The sequence below is a fragment of the Struthio camelus genome, chromosome 5, assembly GCF_040807025.1.
Source record: "Struthio camelus isolate bStrCam1 chromosome 5, bStrCam1.hap1, whole genome shotgun sequence".
NCBI classification, from domain to species: Eukaryota; Metazoa; Chordata; class Aves; order Struthioniformes; family Struthionidae; genus Struthio; species Struthio camelus.
In genome coordinates this window covers 62,825,190-62,845,912 of record NC_090946.1, presented here as the reverse complement: position 1 = coordinate 62,845,912, position 20,723 = coordinate 62,825,190, and positions in this window count along the sequence as shown.

Genomic DNA, 20,723 nt, shown 5'->3' with positions numbered 1-20,723 from the left:
TTTCTGCTGTATCCTTAATTTTTTAAGCTTCTTCCCCCAAACCCTCTTTGTTCTCCTTTACTCCTAGATCCTAGGCCTTTGTTTCTCCCATATTAGTTTATTGTATAGCTCTCTTTGACTGTGTTTATGTTACAGAGCTGGCATCCTCCCCAGCACACACAGTAACCCCACCACCCTTGTATTCCAAACGGGAGGCTCTGTTTGTACAGTCCACAGACAGTGATTCTCCAAGGTCAAGATGTCCAGCCTCCTCCCCAGGGGAATCGCAGCACACAGGAGTGCACCAGCTTTCTTCTTAACAGGCAGCAAGGAAGCGACCAAAAAACTTACTAAGGGTACAGGAGTGCAAAGCACACCATGGAGAGTCTCTCTCCTATTTTGACTTCAGTGTTGCAGTTTCAAATTTAATGTCAGAACTATGCTAATGTTTCCCTAAAGCTGATAGTCTCAAGCACTGAACATTTCCTGCTTTGAAGAAGTTAAGCTTTTGTAAGGCAGTTTATGGTATTCATGAGTTTCTCCATTTCTCAGCAAATGCACTTTTTGATTTTAGAAATAGAATTCTATATTTTGTATATACTTCTATAGGTATATACATTGAGAGGTTCATGGCTTCCTTTTAATTTTTTTTTTATAATGAGGCCAACTGAAGTATTTTCTATGCCTAAACACCTGTTCTGTTCAGAATGATCACATGCTACATGTTTAATATATTACATTCACAAAGAAATTCCTTAGACATCCGTGTCAAGGGAATATAGCTTTTTTTTCCCTCTTAAAGCAGCTCTATTTACCAAATAGTTAACGTTCCAATTATATGATCTGTTTTTAGAGTACGCCTGTTAAATAACTTCAGAACACAAGCTGTAGCATGTGCCAAGTCTGTACATATGGTGAAACTTTAAACAAATACTTTGTAGAATAATAACTCACAAAGGAGTTAAGTGCCCTGGCTGTACTTTTTCCCCTTGCCCAAACTGTTAAAAGTTCCGTAGTTTTTTTTCTTCACAAGGGCATGTCATTTTGCTAATGGATTTAACACCACCATTTGGTCTAATTTCCTGATGACTGCTCCAATCAGCACACAAGCCACTACATAGGGGAGAAAAACATAGAGATTCGTCTCCTTCATTTCAGGGCCCTCAAGGAGGCAATCTGTTATTTCTTTTCCTTTGAAAAACTGTATTTAGTGATGGGTGAAGAGACTGAGAAATAGTGTGTAGTGAGACCTTCCCTGGAGCATAGCAGAGTCCAGAACCATTGAGATAAATGTGGTTTCCATACAAACTACAGAAACTTATATTGACTTTCCCTATTTTTATTTTTCTCTTTATTGCTATTTCTTTTCTTATTTCTTTGAAATTTCTTTACCTTTACCTTTCTTCTCTTGGCTTATAAATTTAATTTTCACTTTCACAGTGTTTTGACTGTTTCCACTTGGCTCATTTTAGACCAGTTTCTGGTAATGTTTTTTTGAATGCAGGACATATATTGGATTTTTTCTGTCAGTTTTCTTTCTTGGTGGAATGCTCCTTTCAGAGCAAATAAGTGAGCTGTGTGAGCCTTTAAGAACTCCATATAGCAAGACTGATTAGAATAAAGTAATTAAAGTTCTAAACTTGCAAGCCTCACCTCTACTCCATATCATTCTTGTCATGACCTGCTTTAGGCTTTATCATTGCGAAAGATGCTGGTATGCTGGAAAAGTCTAATGGTCCACTTAGTCTGACATTTGCCAATACCAGACATAAAAAAAAATAAATAACAAATAACAAACCTAATTGAGTAAAATAGATCACTGGGCAAATTTTCTTCCTGACCTCAGCCGGTGATCATCTTATGTCCTGAAGCATGAGGATTGATTAATAGTCCATATCCTTATTTTTGTAGATAGTAAACGATCATATCCTGTTTTAGTTTGTATAAATTTTATTGCTTAAATCAACTTTGTGATTTCCTTTGACCAGGACTGGCACAATCATATGCTAACAAAATATTTTATAACTTAATACTTTAAACTTTAAAGACATTTTCTCCTGTTTTTATGGAGCACTATTTTATTTTGCATTATGATGGGAGGGGAAAAAAACCAGCAACTCCATTGTAAAGTAATTGAAATAAATAATTGTACTTTGAGATTGCCTAGTAACTGAAGTTCTTTAGCAATTTATTGACATGTTTTGCTATCAGAAAAAGTTGATTCATCAAAGCCACCTTTTTTTTTTTTTTTTGCAGGAAATGCATGACTATTCTGAAAGGTATGGATTTTTTGCCCTAAAGTATAAAGGGAAAATGTAATCCAATCCAGAATAGACAGTTTGATCACTAGCCTGGAAGAAGATAACTTTTTGAAGTTTTTGCTTTGTCTGACTCAGCAAAGACTTAACCTCAGTCCTCCATACTATAGACAAATTTTTAATGCTGTTCAGGAGAGGATCTCTTTTTATCTCTCTTGAGAATCACATATATGTTAACTTTGAACCTGAGTCACATCCGGAGTGATCTTTTTGCTATTCTGAGGTATGTCAACTTTTCCCTCAGTTTCAAAAATTATTGAAAACTAGAAAATATTTTTTAGGATAGTCATCTGATTTCCTGTAAAGCTATATATAATAAGTCACTGTTCATTGCTTTCTGAGACACTTCCTGTGTGTCTTCCACTGTTAGGAGAGGTGTGTTAAATTTTACTCTCTCCTGCTCTGCTCCATTAACACTAAGGGTTACAAGCCCCTACATGGCCTACACTATTCATTACTTTTATGTGGTTTGCTCTACTCAAAAGAGATTTCTAAGTGGTTTGCTTTAGTGATACTCTGACCCTCTGGGCTTTCATTTTCAATTGAATTGGAATTTTACTGGCTGTAATATTTCTGGAATGCAATTTCCAGACCTCTATCTGTGAGTAATCACAGAAGCCAAGTAGTGACAGTAGAAATGCTTTCTTATGCATCCACCTACAGAACAGAAACATGACCATATGACTTTTCTGGACAATCTCAATTTTAAAAAATATAAATATTGACACTGTCTATGAAAAGTCATGTTCATGAAAATTGTATTTTTGGTTGTCAGATTATTTGAAAATGAGGAAAACATTATCTTTTCATGAATTGAGAGAAAGAGGCTAAAACTCTAGAATATTATTTGAATATGCTTTATTGATGTAATTCTTATTTCATATGATAAAAACGACTCACGTTTTTTAAATTAATGGCTTTTGATTCAAGTTTATATTATACAAGTGAATATTTTTTAATGCTAAGGCCCCTACTATTTTAAATAAAAAGAAGGAGCTCAGTATTATATTCACTCTCACATATCAAACCACCTCAGAAAGCTATTTTGATATATATGAGCGCTGAATAGATGTAAATTTCATATAAAAAGTTTGTTCAAAGGAAAGTTCACTGTTTTGATTATGTAAGATCATTGAGACCATATTAATCTAGGAAACATTCGAGAAAACATAATCTGATTTTGTTATCTTTAATTAACTATCTGGGCACTTGAAAGAACTTTAATAGCATCATGGAAAATATATCTGATATTAATTACTTATTTGCAAGAATGGTATCGGGCTGGTACTTTATTAATGTAGTCCAGTGCAAGTGAGTTTTGCTTTGATTAGACAGAGAACCTACTCCGAGGGAGAAAAGTCAGTTCCTGTAGAAGCCTTGAGCTGCTTCTGGATAGTGACAAAAATAACCATTTTTCCTTAATTAAAAACTGTGAGCAAGACTTAGTACTTACATAGGACCTGATTTGTCCCAAGTGATGTCCCTAGCAAAGTAAGTCTATGCAATGCCGCATTCCATGTGTAGTCAGTAGCTGAGCTGCAAATATTTCACCTCTACCTGACAGACAGGGGATTGTCAGTGTCACTTTTCATTGTTCCCTTTCTCCTACACTTTAATTTCTCTCAGTTCTTCAGATAGTTATGTATTAATGAAATTAATAATCAGAACTATTTACTAGATTTTTAAAAATGTATGCATGAGATCTATCGCAAAGAGGGACTCAATGGAATGGGCAGTAGCATGTTCATGCATCATTTTCTAAGTCAAGACTATCTTTGGTGGGTGACATTACTAACTTGAGGCTGTTGAATGGTCTGTTTAAGTTGACTGATGACCTTACTTCTGTTTATTCTAAATGGTGTGGACAGCATAAAGGTACTCTGACATCCTCAGGAAGGGTCATGAGTTTAACAAATTGTAATACTATTCTACTTTGTCACTGGTGGAAGTGACACGGCCTGAATTTATCAAGACAGCTAAGGGGACATTAGCCTCTTACACTGCAGTCTTATTACGATGTATACAGTTTCAATCATGTAACATTAGTAATGCATTTCATATAATCACCCCAGTCAAGATTGTTCTCTGTTTAGCTATTTACCTGAGGGAAGAAGGAGGCTAAAAAAAGTTTTGTTGAAATGTTCTGTCTTGAAGTAGGTGGTAATTGCAAGAGAAACTTCTTTCCATAAAACATTTAAAGGCATTTAGTTTGTCTTTTTTCTAGTGAAACAGAGCAAAGTAGTATTATTTGTTCCATGGGAAAGGGCTCCAGCAGGCAGCACTGGGAAGTGAAGGAATGGGCAATATTAACCATGAATACATTTATGCTAAAAAACAGTGGATTTTTAACTATCTCTCTATTCTGAATATTTTTCTATTAGAAAAATAGATAAAAAAATCAAACTGTTTTCAGGATAGACCTTGAAATACATAAAAATTTGCAAGTGTCTTGAATGTGTTATCCAGGAAGATCCTGTTTGTGTGTATCATTTGAGAAGGAGATTAGCAGTTAGGAGTTAGAATTGCCAATTAGTATTATACTTTACTTTTGCAGTTATTGTTTTTTTCCTTTCCCTAATCATAGGCATGTTTGTTTTTTTTTTGGATGATCTTTATCTCCCTTTGGTCATAGAGCATTAATTCATCATTCATAATTTTATGTCACAACTTTAATGAAAACAAATTTCTCTTCTTATTTGGCTCATAAATTAATTAAGTATTGCTGATGGTGACTTACTGTTTGAATAGAAAGTTTTGTCACCTCAATAACATGTTCTTGCTCCATGACTAAGGGACCTCCAAAAACATACAAAAATTCTATTTTGTGGAACAAATTTCTCGTATGAACATTTTAATAAATATTTTGCACATAAAAGTGAAAAAAATATTTTCAAGTAGGCAAATATTTTATTCAAAGAAATCTTTGTGAAAAGGTTATATTTAATATTTGCTAAAATATTGACTTCAGGTTCTGTCAGAAGGTAGCTTTTCCTGAAGTTGTTGATAATTCTCTTTCATTCCACCTGAGACCAATTTACTTTTTTTTCTGTTGATTTTCTTTGCAATAAAATGTAAGGATTGAAATATCTTTCATGTTGTACCAGAGATTTCTTTTAATTAGACTTGAAATACAATCTGGAGATGCACATAATTTTAAGCAGCAAGAAAAACATGAGGGAAAGGAAAACATTTTAACATTAATACCTCTGTGGGCCAAGGCAAAAGAGTCTCTTCTAATACATGGCTATCTTTCCATATGCTTATATAGGGAAGAAATTAGATTAGAGATATAAGGGGAAGAATATCTGCATATTCATGCTTTATAGACAAGTAGTGTACCCTTCACAAAAAGGTTTCCCTTCCCTGCTGCTCAATCTGGTCGTTAGGGGGGTAGATGATTTGCTTAAATTACCCCTTCCAGTTTTTAGAGATAGCTCAAATGACAGAGAACATTGCTTTAGTGAGAGAAGATGATAGAAGATACACGGATGTTTCAGTCCTTGGGGGTGTACGGCATTCTTTTTTCTCAAAGGATAATACCTTCTGGTGAGCTTCCACACATATATATTCCACCTAGCCGTTTAATTTTTTTATAGGTCACAGATGGCTGCTTTCTTTATTTTTAACTTGTATCTGCGTATCATTGTTTGCCCTCTGTTTATGTTGCAGGAAAACGAATCCCCCCCTTTACTTGGAGTATTTTAAGAAATTTAAATCATAATAAGCAAGCTAAAATTAAGCTTGAACTTTTGAAAGTAATATTTGATCATATAGCTTTGTCTTTTTTGAGAAGGAGTTTTCCAAGTTCACCACGCATGAGTGGAAACAGATCTTAAAAATCACTCTCACTCCAGATAGGAGGGCGCAGAAACACTCTGCAGCCAACAGCTGCCACTCTGAACTTTACAGTCAGAATGCAAAACCTTCTTTGGAAAATCTGAGGCCAGATTTTAGCACATGTTTTCATAGGTAAGTGACCATAGATTTTAATGACCAGTGTTCGTCCTTCCCCCAGGAGGGGACAACCTGACTTTGTTGAGGCAGTGGTAGGAAAGCTCTGATTAGAGCCACAAATGTACTCTCATGGTCACGTATGTGCTGCGGAGAGTCCTGCTAGCAGCAGATGGAGGAGTTAGCGTTGGGGGGAGTTAGCGTTGCTCTCTCAGGAGTTTAGTTAACATCTCTTTTACTTTTCAGATAAGGAATTTCTTAACAGCTGATAACATTTTACAACTGTCCAGGAGCATAACGCCATCTAATTTGGCACTCATGATGAATAAGTAAGTAAACAAATATTGTGGCTGTGGAACAGAAAGACCCAAGAACTTAACAAGGGTGCACAGATGCTTTTACTTCAGAGTCCTACTTTGAATTCGAATTGTTAGGAAATAAAAGGCTGATACCATCTGAAGGTGTTTGGTAGAAAATGAGCTGAAGGTCTCTGTGCTCAAAATTAACAGATGTCTAAACCTCTGCAACCAGAGTGCTGCAAGTTGTACTCTTTTGTCTGCTGGCAGGAAATACCACCTGAGTTGCAAAAGATATTATGACTACAGAGACTGAATTTCTATTTCAATTTTAGAAAAAAAAACTTTCTAAAACGTGGCAGGACAGGATATGGAAAACTTGCCCTGTAATTCCTCATGTTGTTCAGGAGTGGGAATTCCTCAGTCTCATAAATGAAAATCATTTTCCCTAACCTTAGCTATCTAAAGGTTAGATATCTAGTCTAAGCAAATAAGCTCTAGTTTCCTGCATTAAATACTGCTGAAAGATGCATATTCAAAGGGCAATTCATCTGGTTTTAAAAAGAAGTAGCAAGCAATTGAGAAGATCTGCTCTTTGATGATTTTTTGTGTGTGTCTAGTCTCTGTTTTGGGGGCCTAGAGTTCTAGAATAGATAATGAAGCAAACTTGTAAATAGTCAGAGTTAAGTGACAGGAATAATAGTACAAGCTGTATAGCCCATATCTTTTAACTAAAACTTAATTTCAAAACAAAAACAGGGTTAGACATATCTCGTTTAAGTCTTGTTCTCCTTCAGTAATTATATCAATAAGGACAAAAATTAGAGCCTGAACTGAAATACTTGTTACCAGGTTGGTAATCCTCCATCCCTCACATTCCCCTGGAAAAAAATAAAATTGTGAGTCAACTGTTCAGAATCAGAAGACATCATCCCAGAATAAATATCTGGAGATGGACCAACTATTATCTCATCAGAAGTTAATGCAACTATATTTAAAAGTAAAAGCCAGAAACAACAACAGACGGAAGGAATGCAGTCAGCAGCGAAAAAAACCATTGCTGTATAACTATAGTTTTGATTCTGTACATCTCCCAAGGGCCCTCTTCCATCTTGCAGTACATCAACCAGTTGGCTCACAGATTGCTCTGCACACGGCAGAGATAAGCTGCACATGCCTCTCTGCATTATTTGGCTTACAGTGCACACTGCCTGGCTATCTGGATAGCTCAGAGTTACTCTAAGAACTTTGTTTCTGTCACCCACTGTTTTGAGTTTCCCTGACCATTTATGTGCCTTCAACACCCTTTATTTTATTGAATTGCAGCCAGAAACTCTCCTGAATCTAGAGAACTGGCAGGTTCCTTGAGTGATTTTCTAAATGATCCCGAAAGGAACAGTAGTGTTATTATTTAGTCCTTGCAAGCTTGAATTATATTAAATAAAAGGGAAATGGTAATAGTTGTTGCTCCTTTGTTCTTTAAGGGGATCGAGATTTTCAAGAAGTTATTAGATCAAACGATACAAGTAGAAATAACAGATCTATGTCCCTACAAATCTCACTTTCTTTAAAGAGCAACAGAACAGCAAGTCTGTACGTAGACATTTACTGACATATTGGCCGGGCGTGAAAGGAGGGGGAGGTTGGTATTTTAGGTTTAGATTTTTTTGTAATTGAATTTAAGATACTTTCAAAGATATTTAGATAAAGATAGAGATGTAAACTAGGGTGCACTACATATTTTGATTTTTTTTTTAAAAAGCAAAACCTCAAACTTAACACTGAATACCTTTTACATTTTCAGACAGTTTTGGAAGCAATCCCTAGATTATGATATAGCTTAACAGTTTTTCAGCTCTTTTTGAATAGAAAGGATTAAAAATTAGAACTATCTGAAATCTTGCCTGATTTAGGAGAGTGCCTATGATTCAGACACTGAAACCTGCGCAAAAGCAAATCATCTCATAAAATTTCTTCCTGCTTTGATCTGAGAAGTTATAAAAAAAACTTAAGAAACTTTGTCTTTGACATCCCTCTCCTGCCCTTGCTTACCTCTAACTGACTCTTTATTTAGAATGACACTTCCTCATCCAACTTGTTTGCAATTAGTCATCTCAGATGGGAAAAAAAGACAGATAGAATTCTGATTACACTAAGACATAAGTTAAGGCAAAGAGAAAGAAGTGTATTCACTTATGATCCAAGAGAATTCACTTGTAATCCAAGCGAAGGTACAGTTAAGTGAAGCATATGAATTCATTACTGTACGAGGCATTCAGAAACAGTGATTGCTAATTTATTTTGAAACTTTAGAATAACAAATGGTAGGCCTTGGTAACCATGAGAGAAATATACAATAGAGTGATAGGCAAAAATCTATTGCCCACTGAAAAAATGAGACAGATAAAAGTATTATGAAAAAATAAAATAATTATTTTTTTAAAAGGTGAAAGAATGAAAAAAGATAATGAGCTTGCAGGAAGGAGGATAACCTGGAGGATAAGTTGGCAGAACAGGACTCAGTCCTCAGCCTGAATCTGTGTCTATCTGAGTCTGAAAAGGTGGGAAGGACGAAAATACTGGTGCAATGATTAGACAAGTTCTGGTGCTTGGGTGCATTTCCTGCCCACAGATTTAGCACACAGAATAATGGCTATAAGCAAGCACAGGTGAGGACAAGGGCATTCTTAGAGCTAAAGGCAACATTTTCAAATGTCTATTTAAAGTTAAGTGCGTAAATGAAGACTGTAGTGCCCAAACAAATGAGAATTTGAGTTTGAAAACCTTGGGTTAGAAGTTTCATAAAAGACTAAGTTTTAGATTAATTTTATTATGCTAGCGTATTATTCAAAAACGGATAAGTAATTAAAAGACTCAATGATGTATGCTTTCACCTGCGTTTTCCAGAATTCAAATCTTGTACCTACTAAATTCATAATGCAGAAACTGGAACACACACGTATGTAATAACAAGGACTGTTATAGATTACTGCACTATACCAGTTGGCATAGCCAACTAAAACCTCATTAACAGAAACATGTTTCTCATTTACATGAGAAAGAGTGTTGTCAAACTTCTTTCTACCCCTACTACAAACCAACACCAAATCAAAACCATGCATGAATCTTAAAAGGAAATTGCCCCTCATAGCAGTAAGCAGTACTAGCAAGGTTTTCTTCTCGTTGTTCTTCCCCTCCCCTCCACCCACCCCAACCCTTTCTGATTTTAAATGTGTGGTTCTTTACATTTGGCATGGCTCTGAACTTGGTAATGATGAATTTTCCTGGCAGATGCATGCTTGGTCAGATCAGATCACGGAAATAAGCTCTTTTGGACTGAGGCTTGCATGGAATTGTAAAAGTATGCTGCGCTGACCCCAGGTTGAAAGAATGTTTTGTTTCAACAGTCTGAGTGGAAACCGATAGTTTCTGTTATTTCAGAGCAGTAGGGCCATGAAAAGGGTTTTTTGTTTTTGTTTTGTTTAAAGGAGCTCAAGAGACATCACAATGGTTTTGCCAGAGAGAAAATGGAGAGAGGAAAAAGTGCAAGGATACAGTTTTAGTGTATATAATGTTTTTTTTTTTTTTTCACAAATTGCTTTCAGAGTGCTTGAGAGGGTTAAATAAAAATGTTATTGATTCAGAGGGTTTTACCCCAGTCTCTTCCAGCATCAAGTATTCTTGACTTCATACGGGAAATTAACCTATAACGGAAAAAAATGTGGAGATGCAAAACATCATGTTTTCTTAAACTACCTCAAAGGCATTCACAGTGGTGGCAAGAATGGCTGAGCACTGTGTTACTTCACCATTTCAGGCCTCTAGAAGAAAATATATCCACAGATAGAAATGTCTTCTACATTAAAAAGAGATGGAGACTGAGGTTTTCATAGACCACTAGGATGTGGGCTTGATCAGAGCCAAGAAAAGAGGCATTTTATGAACTGCATAAGCCTTGAATTCAGCATGAATCTGTTCAATCTTACTGCTAGTTCACCCTTGCTTATACACATGCTTAACGGAGTAAATTTATAAACCTCATACTAACATGAGCAGCTAGCTGAACTAAATGTAATGAATGAATTAAATCAACCAATTTAGTCACTTTTTCCATACGCTTTGCACCATGATGAAAGCTTTAATATTTACAAAAATACTTGGTGCTCTGAACCACTGATAGTTGTAATGTTTTTTAGCTGGTGGGAACTGCAAGAGCAAATTTTCGGACAGACTTTTTTTTGTGTACATGTGCACAAATACAACGTGACTGAAGTTTCAGAACTATGTGGTACAAAATAAGAACAGAAGAGGTTATTCATTATCAAGTTACAGCATGAGAGTATTTCATTTTTATGGCTATTACTTATATAGGACTTCACAATTTTCTCCCACATGCCCCTTTTGTCGGAGGGGCCACATGCCCATATCTGTGAGCTTGTGGATACCATCTAGATCCTCACTGCAGGCTACTGCACAGGTGTGCAAATGCACAAGAACTCTGTAATGCATTCAAATCTCTGTTAACAAAAAAATCTTTGGAAACTTGTTGGATTTTGTAACTAGTTACATGTTGGGGATCTTGGTGGCTCTCTGCAAACTTACAGAGATGTGCATATATGGTAAAAAATGTTGCATCAAATATATGAACGTATTGTCTAGTCACATGATGGAGGAATTGGGAAAGCTGATAACTTTTTCACCTCATGTAGTGTTACTCTGGGTAAAGCAAAGAAGAACTAGTTACAGACAAAAAAAATATTTTAATAATTTAAATAATAAATTTGATATTTTTTGTTTACAAATAAAAATTGGTGTATCTGCTATTTGCTCTGAGGTATTTGCTCGTACAGCTTTCCATATGGAGGAACTCTTTCAATGTGCAGGGTTGTTGGCCAAACATAGACCTTAATTTTTCCATGTCCAGAATGATTATTTCCTGAGCATCTAAAAGCAACAACCCATCTTCTGGGTATCTTATCTTAAGGATAACAACTTCTAGCAGTACAAGTTACACTGTTCAATCAGGCTGCTGTTTGTGCCAGTCCTGCTGTGAGGCTGAGGCAGCATACCGTGGGCACAGTTGTGATCAACAGTGACATTCGGACTTCTACCTAATTGAGGTCAGCTCATGCTCTTGATACTTTTAGACAAAGTAGTTCCAATTTAATGAGGAATATAAGCTGAGTTAATCAAAAGGATAAGAACGTGTTAATTCTATTTCATAAACTAATGATTTTTACAGGGGTGAATTTTTATAGGGACAAATAGGGAGAAAAAGAGGAACCTACATACGTGGACAACACTTTTTTTGTGTATTCATTTTCTACAAAACTAGTTTCACAGAAATAATTGATAATCACAATTTTAGACCAGTTCCCATGTCCACCAAGTGGACTTAGGATAAGGGTCCATCTGAGGGGAAAAAGTATAGCCCTTTTCATAGACAATAAAAACACATTCCATCTTATCTAGGTGACTGAGAAATGGAGGTTAGGAAAATGAAAACTGAAATATGATTTTTATGCAGAGTATTGTGTACATGGCATAATCCACTGTTCTGAAAATGCCTCCTTAGCAATAACAGCGCAGTGAGCAAATTCCTGGCTTTTCTCCATGGCCTGACCATAGAATTGCTGCAATGCTGCTGGTTCTTTTAGCTTAACATGAATCTGGTATTTTTCTTAAAGCTTCATTTTTTGGATCCTGCAATAAGATGCGAGTTTCACCTCTCTTTTGATTTTCCTTGGGAAAAAATAAGCTAAAATTTAGGATCTGTGGAGGCTGAAAACATTAGAAGCCATTAAAAAAAGCCAAAGGCTATCATGATCTAAAAGTGTGGTAATTTTAAGTTTGCCTCATGACCTCCTAAGGTATGATCCATGTGCCTTCTGTCCTTCATGCTGACAATATTTTTTTCCATCAGAAGAACTAATAACAAATACTATAATCAAAACACAGATATTTCACTCAGTAACAACACAAGGTATGCTATTCCGCTTCAAAATATACCAAAAAGTTGTATCACATTACCAAAATGAGTTACCATTACTTGTCACCTAGACTGACGTTACAGAGAATTCTTTTCATAGTAAACAAATTAAGCAAATTTAGATGCCCACTCATGCATTAATAATGGTATAAAGTATTATTCCATTTGGACTATTACCAAGTCTGTATAATGAAAAAAGATCTGTTGCTCATGGATTAACAGTATGGGCAATTAGACTGGTCTTTAGTGTAATGAATCTTTCCTATCTATCTGCTGAAAATCACCAGAAGACTCTTGAGAGTTCTGCATTTCAGCACTTCGTTGCCTTCCCCAGCATTTTCATCCTTCTTGTGTTTTTTGAGAGGAATAAAAGCACAGGATGTGGGAAAAACTAGGATTTTCTTAAGGTAAGAGAAAGGTAGTTGGTAGCTGGGCTTGCTTTGGAGGCTATGACTCGCTATGTATCTGCTGAATGTCATCTTCTGTGTAACCAAGGAATCTCTGATCTAGTCTAACAAATGCTACGGTCGTGGTTACTTCTAACCCTATCACTTTGTCAACTGCCATGTGTAAACCACTCATGACAGTGTTTCTTCACGACTTTATCCAAATCCTCTGTCTAGCAGCAGAAAATAAAGTAATGGTGGTGATGGTGTGACCAGGGAGCTGGTGAGCTGTGAGATGTATCATGGCTCCCGGAGGCTCCCTGGATACATATGCAAATACTCTGAGTGTGGAATTCCTGCCAGTGGCCACACAGACCGGCCCTAAGGACTTTTTTGCAAGAGAGAAACATTACTGGACCACTACTAAAGCTTACAGACCTGCGAGGGCTTATGAGCCTTCAGTGGGGCCAAAAATGAGGCTATGGACCCCATCTGAACCATTGAGACAGTGAATTCTAGAAAAGGGGAGAAAACCTTGAACTTTAGCAGCAAAGGGATGTTTTGAATTTGCTGAATATACATGAGGAATATTTATTCCTCAGATAGCATTGTCCTGGAGACCATCATAGATAACAACAAACCTTCCCTCTAAGATTTGGAAAGCCTCTGAAGGCTTTGGAGAACCTTCCTGACCCACAGCCACCCAAGGACACACCATCTGCTGATGTTACCATCACGACAGGCACTGCAGAGGAGGTTGAGGCACCTTTTCCCAGAAGCCCTAAGGTTCCTAAATTATTCTTGGGATGTTTTAAAATAGAGATATTTGTCTGGGTACTAATTCCATTAGCTCGTATAAGCTAAAAAAATTGATGAGTGATTGTGTAGGAAATTTCATCTGAGAAGTATTGAAACAATCTCCAGGAACCAGCAAACTTGAAACTTTTTAAGCCATGAAAAATTTGAATAAATAAGTTATTTAAATTCCTAAGGTGTGAAAAGTTCTATAGGAAATTTAACATAAATAATTCCTTAAATTCTCATAGTAGGTAGACTTTACTGAAATAACTTTGCATGCTACATTTTCAATATTCTAGTGAAAAGGAAACACTGGAACCCAAATCTACTGCAAGCTCCTGATAAGGTACTTTTCTGTACTAGTCCCTCAGCTATATCATCTTTTTTAAAACAGAGCATCTTGAGAATGCATAAATAAACAATTACATGCCTTTGTCTTTCAATCAAATTACACTTAGTTTTCAGTACTTCTTATACTACAAACTATCTCTATAAATTCTGTGTACAAAGGATATATTAAATTAAATTATGGTGCACAGGCATCTGGTGTTGAAAGGCAAAGCAGGAGACAAGAAAACTGAAACCTGTGCTAGTCATCCCTCTTTTAGTGTGCAGCTAGATCTAACTGCACTCAGTGAAACAACCACCTCTTGAAAAAGGTTGATGTGACCAAAATGACACTGGTTTTATTGGAAACACTCCTGTATCACAAAATTTTATTTAGGAAATAGTAAACACCCAACAATCCAAAAAAAGTAATGAAAATATAGACATCTAAAATATTCCATTTTAAGCTTCTCAAAATGAAACATTTTCTCTTTTCATTTCGAAATTAATTTTCATTTCTGCTTTATTTTTAGCTATCACACATCATAGTAAATATAATAATAAGAGATAAATTCAGCCACATCAAGCAACCCTTAATGACCAGAAAATGAATTGAAAAAATATATGGAAAGTAAAAAGCAGAAAATACATCCTTGAGTGAGAATAAAAAGACATAGATCAGTACTACGGAGATAATAAAATAGCACAGTAACTTACAATTAATAAAGGATGAAAAAGGATGAAGTTTAAATTAAGCCTTCAAACAGGTTTAAAAATACAGTAACAGCTGATATGTTCATTGGCTTTTTGTTTTAGTCTTCACAAATTCATTGTGATTTGATGCTTAACACAGATAACCCTAGCAACAAAGTGGTACTAGCATAAGATAGTAGAAAATTAGTAGGCTAAATAAAACATAAACAATAGATGCATTAAGGTATCACTGATTAAATCTATTCTTGAACACTTATGGGACCAACAGAAGGTTGTTGTCATTGGTGAATTCCACAAAGGCCTTTCCTAAGAAATTCAATATCTTTATTAATAGAGTAAATTGCACCTAAAATTTACATTTTGAGATTCTGGGACTAGAGTTTAAAAAGCCATAAAATGATAAATGAGTCTAAAACACAGAAGAGGGAATTCGATGGAGATCATTTCAAAGGAACTACACTGAGGAATAAACAATTAAACATCCTAATAAGAAAGAATACCTAAAAAAGATAGAAAAGGCATGTCAATACAATAGTGCTCTTGCAAAATTAAATGAATAAAATGTGATTCTGTAACACAGGAGTGGAAGTGTGGTAATTCAGTCATGTGCCACACATAATTTATCTTGCTTTGCTCAGCACAAGTGAGGCCTCACCTACAATATTGTTTCCAGTGGTGGGCTCTGCCCCTTAAGTATGAAGTACTTTAAAATACAGAAAAATTCAAAAAAGATCAATCTAGCCATTTAGAAAATATGATCTTTTAGAAAAAAAATTGACAGAACTTGGGTTTGGTTAGTCTGGAAAAGAGCCCTAACAGTGGGGGTATGCTAACACTTGAAAACATAACGAGTTTTTGTAAAGAGGACAGCAGTCAGACATTATCCATGACTACCACTGTAGGACAAAAAAGTAAGCAGCATAATTTTCAGGAAGAAGGACTGGGATCTTTAAAAGCAGTATAGATAAACAGTGGCCAGAAATACCTTAGAAATAATAGATCCTGCTTCAGATAAAAGGAGTGGGATATCTAACATTATAGATCCTATCCCATGCTGATACTTCTTCTATGATAATAATGATAGGATCTGGTATTATCATCGTATTAAATCTAATCTTGAGCACTGGAATGGAAACTTAAGATCTTATCAAGTAAGGCATTTTGAATATTGTTCTGGGGGAGATACCTGTATGCAGAAGGAAGCTATATTTATTTCATTCCATTTCAGGAAGGAAAAAAAAAGAGGAAATTAAAGAATTATTGATTAAAGAATAATATATTTTCTGGCATTCCATTATGGAGAATAGGAAGCTTTACCAGACATGAGCATTTTTGAAAAGCAGAAAACAAAGATGAAGAACTCTCAGAAACAACAATCAATACACATGGATACTTCTGAAAATTCCATTAATCTTCTTTTCTCAAATCTTATAAGTGTTAAAGCATAGAGACTTGATCTTTGCTGTTCCTATCTAGTTATTTTCTATCCTATATCTGTGGAAACTGACTTGCAGAAATTTGCACCATAGAGAATTTTGGAAAAATGTGGGCTCCATATGTGCACTGGAGAAGTACAAGGATGAATTTTACTTCCTTGACTCTTCTACATCAAGGGACTCTGGTATTCTTCCAGCTACCCATCTTCCCTCACGCATAACATCACTTTTGGTACTGTGTAGAAGGAACTGAAAAAAGTTCTGCTGCTGAGCAGCAAAAATACTGCTGCTGAGTACTGAAGTATCCTTAATGCTTCACTGTTACCAACAGTAGAGTTTAAGGAATCATTTTTCCAATGAGAAATCTAAATATAATAATATTATTATTGAGCTGGTAGGTCAGTATTAATAATGCTAATACTTTTCATATTATTATTGTTTACAATATGTTAGTTAATTATATGGTATAGACAGAAGTGTAGATACAGCCCTTGAGAATTTAGCTTTAATTATGCTGAATGGTAACCTCAGATTTAACGGTTCAAAACAGAATTAGATTCAGTTTGGATATGATGTGAAGAGACAAGGAAGTACCACCAAAAGAATCAGGATGCTCTTCAGCAAGGACAGGGAGGGATGCAGGTGACACCCTCCACCTCTATGGCAACAGAGCTGAGGTAAAAATGTGTTGCACATTCTGGCCAGGATGCTTGCATGATAAACTCCTTTTATATCAAGTTAATTAATCCCATGTGTGATAATTTATTTTATCATGTAAGAAGCAGAAATGAAATAGTAGGAGGACAAACTGTTGCACCTTCAGCTAATACCGGTGGAATATGGGTCACAAAACCAATCACATCCTGGGCAGAGAAAATTGCCGTCATAAATAATAATCCATTCAATGCCCCTCACATAGGAAATGTGAAAGTCTTACAGAATGTCAATAAACTAATTGAGTTTGAACAAAAACAGGGTGAAATTTCAATAGAAAACTGCAGACAGAACTAGACAGGATCTAATTATAAGGTTTTAATGGGAATATGAATCTGATTAACTGCAGTGGAACAAATATTAAACCTAAAGCATCAGCTAAAATAGTCTTTTGAAACTTTTTTACTGATTGGGAAGTTAGAGGGCAAAACAAGGAGAGACTGAATAAAAACAATAAAATAACAGAAATCAAAAATCGAACATGAGAATTATTACATCAGATTAGACTGACACTGCACCTACTCTGCTATCCTGTCCCTGAAGAATACATAGGACAACCCTTTTTCTTCATCAGTCTTATCGTGGTGTACAGAGGATGCCTCTCTGCAAGGTCAAAAACATAGAGAAAATGAGAACTGTATATGTCAGTAAAAAAGTGGACAGGCAAAGCATTAAGACTAGATTAACATGCAATTTGGTCCTCCTCCAGCGCAATCAGCTTCTACTACCAAAGTATCTAGAACTGCATCATCTTACAAGGTGTATGCGAAGGATCTGCTGCTGCCGCAGTCTAACAGCTGTCCTGTAAATCTGCGTTATGATGCAGGAGTACAGCTCCCCTTGACAGACCATTTAATATGACCCTCATTAATTTTTTTTCTTGCTGGTCCTACTTTTGCAAATACTAAGGTGCATGACAAGAAAATTTTTATTGACTCTATAGAGAGATTTTTCAAAAGATGGTATTGCGCTAAATGAATCTTTGGCTTTTCTACTCATTCAATTTCTCTATTACTTCTATATTACAGAAATTGAACTTTTTATTTACAATTAATTGCTATATAGAAAGTTGAAAAATTATACCAAGTATAAACTTGCAATCCATAGGTTTAATTGATCTTAAGCCTATTATTGTGTGTCATGTAGTTGTACCAACGTAACCTGACATTCTAGCAGATTGCTTTATTTAATCAAAATGCATATCCATGAAGTATTGAAAGTGAGAAGACCAAGAGCATCTGTGTTCAACTGGAACCATTTTCAATGAATTGACATTTAGTGTCTAATTTTGGAATCGGCACTGAACAAAGTCTGTCAGGATGGTAGTCTCTTGTTACTATGGTGCAGTTATAAGGCAAAATATGAAAAATTTGAAAATCTGTATTATTTTTTCAAAAGCAGGCAACATTTGTTAAAAGAAATCTGACAAGATAAGGAGGAGTAGTGGTTGTATCTTACCAACATTTCAAATTTCAAACTAAAATTTATAATCTCTTTTTTTTTTTTACCTGAGAGATGATTTTTAATGTCCTGCTCTAAAATTCTGTAGAGTTATTTGTCATTTTTCAGCTGCTTTTTTTCACTGATGGATGAAAGAATTTCTGATTATCAGTTTGGTGAATATTTTGAGAATAAAGGTATTGAATAAATATACCATTGTTATATTTAATTTGAAAGGTCATGTGAAGTAGCTTCACGAAATTGCATAAATTTGAGGTGAATAGCTATGAGGTCATCTGGTCCACTTCAGCCACAAATAATTGAAATGGGTTTTGCATTATTTCTATTGGGTCCCTTGGGAAATTTTTCTGCGGAAATAAATTTCAATTATAGAAACTGTATCTTGACAGTCAAACTGCATTTTTCTTTACTCAGTTTCATCTCACTCCCCCTTTCATGTTCTTGGGATTGCTCAGGGTACTTAATACTCTTCTGTGAAGAACAAACCCTTAATTATCTTCTTTTTTCATACCCAGAAAAACAAAGGTAAGAGTAGAGTCTTCCTTAGTCAGGATGAAAAATGAATGGAGAAGAAGAGATAACCAATGCATCAAAGAGCTCAGTGATTGATTTGAAATGAAGCAATGAAGAGTTAAGAAACACTAATCATGCAGAAGGCAGGTAGGAAACATTAAAAGCAAGGGATTACAGCTAAGTTCTGTTGAGTCTCTCCATGACATCAAGCAGTCTGAAAGCTGCTCCTAAATAAATATATTTCTTCTACTTAATTGCCCTTCATCTGCATATCACTGTTTACTAGACCTTGATCCATGTTGCCAGAATTTAGTGATGAAGAAGGTAGAATATGGGAAACAAGAAGTGGTTAATTTTTTGTATTCTCCAATCAGTGTTTAACAAGGCTACTTGCGTCTAAATTAATTTCCATGCACCCTATAATCAATTATTTTGTTTTTCTATAGAATCATACAAACATCTTTATGTCAAGGGGAGCTGTACTTTATATATATTTATTTAACTATCTATCCATCTATTTACCTAATTCATTAGTTCTCACTGTTTACTAGTGCTAAACTGTGAATATCTCTCTGTCATGGTAATACTGTGGTTCCAGTTTCATCGCATTAGATACGTATGCTATTGTTTTAGGGCTTTGACAGTCAGACACAACTTTATGATTGCTATTCAGAAGTGCTTTTCCAGGTGTCATTTTTTATTAATAGAGTGACATTATTCTTACAAAATATTGTAGGAGGGTCTACAACATATTATCTCTCTGGAAGAAGTTCTAGGTTTCCAATTTTATTTGGCCTCCACATAATGTTAGAAGATAGTACTAATCTGTAGTCCTGTCTCCATTACCTAGATCTCTTTAGGCTTTGCTGCTTGCCAAATTTCACTCCTATATTGAATATTTAAGTTTTATCTCATTTCTCTGTAAGTGTATTACACTGCATTTTTCCAGGGTGAGTTAAGTAGTCCCACTGAGGTCAATGATCATATTTTCAAAAGAGCTCAGGTGGCACATAGGTATCAATACAAATTGTCTTGATTTTCCAAAGTACTCCTTGTGCCAATGTCTACAAAGATCTTAATGGAACTCGAGGCTTTTTGATAACCAAGTCTCTTCTCTGCCCTGACCAACTTTATTCCAGAGATCTTTCTGTCCCCTAAATTCTGACTTAATATGTATGTGCAATGCCACAAAATTAGTTTTGAATCATGTGCTTTGCCATATAATTTACTCCCTTTTCAAATATGAAATTAATGTACTAAATAATTCTGACTCCAAATTAGTGCTTTAGTCTCTCTTTTTAGCTTGATGCTCTACCACTCGCTCTCTATTTCTGTCCATGGAGTTGTGGCTCATTTTCAGTCCAAGGCTAGAGCTGCTCTATCAAGGTGGCTGTAAGCCCTTTTTAACTTCAGTCCTTCTAATGTCAACTGCTGCTACGGTTTCCTAAATATCCCAGTCTTTCCTTAATGCTGAGCATATCTTAAATTAGTATTTATACCAGTCACCCAAATGTAAGCATTGAGAACTAGCAGAGACAGAACCCATCTCAGTCTGCACCTGCTCCTAATGATGTTATTTTATATCAAATAAAGGAATTTGATAAGACTAGATCCAGACCCTGGAATATGTCACTTGATTCACATGATTATTTGCAAAACATTTCTTTCTCCATTTTAAAAATCAGGTAGGGCCAGTTACAGTTAAGGAAGCAGAAGCAGTTGCTTTTAGGTTGTTAAGAAATAAAGCACTCAGAAGGCTGTAAAATTTCAGTGACTGCTCACTGCGAACCTTGTGTTGTTCTGCCAATATATTATTCCGGGGGCTGTTCCTTAAGTCATAT